General features: G+C 43.9%; 1 pseudogene; it reads left to right on the forward strand.

The window, feature by feature from the left end:
• The first annotated feature begins 383 nt into the window (after positions 1-383).
• On the forward strand, positions 384-2,278 carry LOC129500039 (zinc finger and SCAN domain-containing protein 4-like; annotated as a pseudogene).
• The last annotated feature ends 267 nt before the right edge of the window (positions 2,279-2,545 follow it).

The raw sequence follows: 2,545 nt of genomic DNA on the forward strand, positions 1-2,545 counted from the left end.
ATGCACTGAGCTGAAGGCAGAGGCTCAACCGCTGATCCACCCAGGCGTCCCTGTAGTGTACCTTTACTTAATGTACTTATAATTTTTTTGTTATCAGAGAGCTGCTGAACTCATTAACTAAAAGGGTAGTGTTCTCACTTTTTTATGCTCTGGGACAGTTTATGGAAGATTAGCATTCTTTCTTTCTTAAATGTGTAGTAGAGTTCATCCACGAACTTACCTGAAACTAGATTTTTGAATTATGCCAGTGCTGTAATTAATTATACATCTCTTCTATTTTTAGCTTGCAGTCTTCAACCAGCAGTTGAAACAGACCTCCAGAGAAACAAATCAGTAGGAACTGAATATCTAAAGTTGAATCTCTCTGAGAATTCTTGTTAAGAATGGCTTCAGATATCAGAATATCATTTCAGGGAGAACCATCTATGAATGATCCTGGGTCAGAAAACCTAGAGCATAAACTTAGCCAAGGACCAGCCATTCAGGAGGAAGACGAGATCTATGAGTTCCCAAGCACTCAGCTCACTTTATTGCAAAACAGTAACTCAAGTGCAAGGCAGGAACTGCAAAATCTCTACAAGTTATTTCACTCATGGCTGCAACCAGAGAAACACAGCAAGGATGAGATTATTTCTCATCTGGTCTTGGAACAGTTTATGATCAATGGCCACTGCAGTGACAGGTCCATATTGAAAGAGAAATGGAATGCAAGTGGCAGGAACCTGGAGAAATTCGTGGAAGATCTGACTGATGATGGCATGAAGCTACCTGGATTAGTGAGTAGAGGGTTTTAACTCCTGGGGTGAGGGGCAGAGGTGTGTAAGGATTAAATACAGCCTGTTGGAGTTGCCTGGATGTTAGATAATCCATTTATTAGCTCTCACAAAAGAGACTCTACCATGCTAAGTAAGCAAAATGAATGCATGTGTTTTATAGGCACCTATTCAGTAGGACATATAAGAGCTAACATATTAATTGATTTTAGCCAGTGAGATGGTAGGAGGGCTCAGTAAGAAATTGGCAATAGAACAGAAACCTCAAGAATGGGGAGAAATGCCTTAACACAAGCTCATTCTTCCCTCAGAAGTCCTTGGTATTAATCTTTTTTTCATTGAGAATGACACACGAATTAGAAATCACCATGAACTTTAAGGCCGGCAGGCATAAGGGCAGAATAGTGGGTGTGGCAGCATGTAGTAGAAGGATCCTGGGAAAGCCTGTTGAGAGCAGAGCTTCCACAAAGGCTTCTGTCACTCAACAGATCCATAAATGACAGTGATCAGGCTTTGTTTCTCTACAGGTCCATGTCCACATGAAGGGTCAGGAAGCCCTCTTTTCTGAGAATATGCCCTTAAGAGAAGTCATCGTTCATTTCATGAAACAATTGTCAGCAGGAACCCCAACAGAAGAGAACATGGGGACACCCTCCTGGACTTCCCAAGATACTTCCCTGGAAACAGGACAATGTGAGTGGGGGTAAGCCAAGGTACCAGAGGGATGTTGTGTGTGGACTCCTTTTTGGGTACAACTTCACTGAGTTATTTTATCCCCCACAGTAGATAAAGATAAAGAAAATGGTGACAACATTTATCACAATGACGGTATTACTAGTCAAGGCATCGCAATACCTTCCCTGCTCACTGTCCTGAAGGGGACAGTGTTTCTTTGAAGAATCTGCTCAGCCCTGGAAGAGCGGGTCTAGGTACGTCCAAGTCCCAGGAAGGGTCCCTGCAAGGACGCCCATATCAAGATGTCCTGATGGAGGGGGGACCAGGGTCTCACTCTTGGTCACCCCAGTCACCCTTGAGCCTTTTTTCTACCCACCAAAAGAACCATGTTGAACTCCACATGTGGGGGACGCCAAGAAAGATTCTGTGAAGCCCAAAACTCCTACAGATGTGAAAAATGTCCCAGGATCTTTAGGTATTTCTCTCAGCTAAAAGCCCATCAGAGAAGACACAACAATGAGAGGATATTGATTTATGCTGAGAGTAACAAAGGCTTCTTCCAAGCATCAGACCTACACGTGCATCAGAAGATTCACGCAGAAGAGAAGCCTTTCAGGTGCAGCACATGTGAAAAATCCTTCAGCCACAAAACCAACCTTCTGGCCAATGAGAGAATCCACACAGGTGAGAAGCCCTATGTATGTGCACTTTGCCAGAGAAGCTACCGCCAGTCATCCACCTACCACTGCCACCCGAGGACTCACCAGAAAATTGCCGTCAAAGGTACTCCTTCCACATCAGAAGCTTCCTCATCTGTAACCTCAGTGTAGTCCTATAGGAATATGTATGCAAATACGTATATTTCCACAGCACCTCCCTATTTAGAACATATACTTTTCTGATTACATTTTCCACTTATTTTCTTTGCTAAAATGTAAGTGTAAGGAGGCGCCTGGGTGACTCAGTTGGTTAAGTGTCCGCCTTTGCCTCAGGCCGTGATCCTGAAGTCTTTAGATTGAGCCCCACATTGTGCTCCCTGCTCAGCAGGGAGTCTTCTTTTCCCTGTCTTTCTGCTCATGCTCTCTCTCTCTCTCTCT

This window comes from Nyctereutes procyonoides, unplaced genomic scaffold, assembly GCF_905146905.1.
Source record: "Nyctereutes procyonoides isolate TBG_1078 unplaced genomic scaffold, NYPRO_anot_genome, whole genome shotgun sequence".
NCBI lineage: Eukaryota > Metazoa > Chordata > Mammalia > Carnivora > Canidae > Nyctereutes > Nyctereutes procyonoides.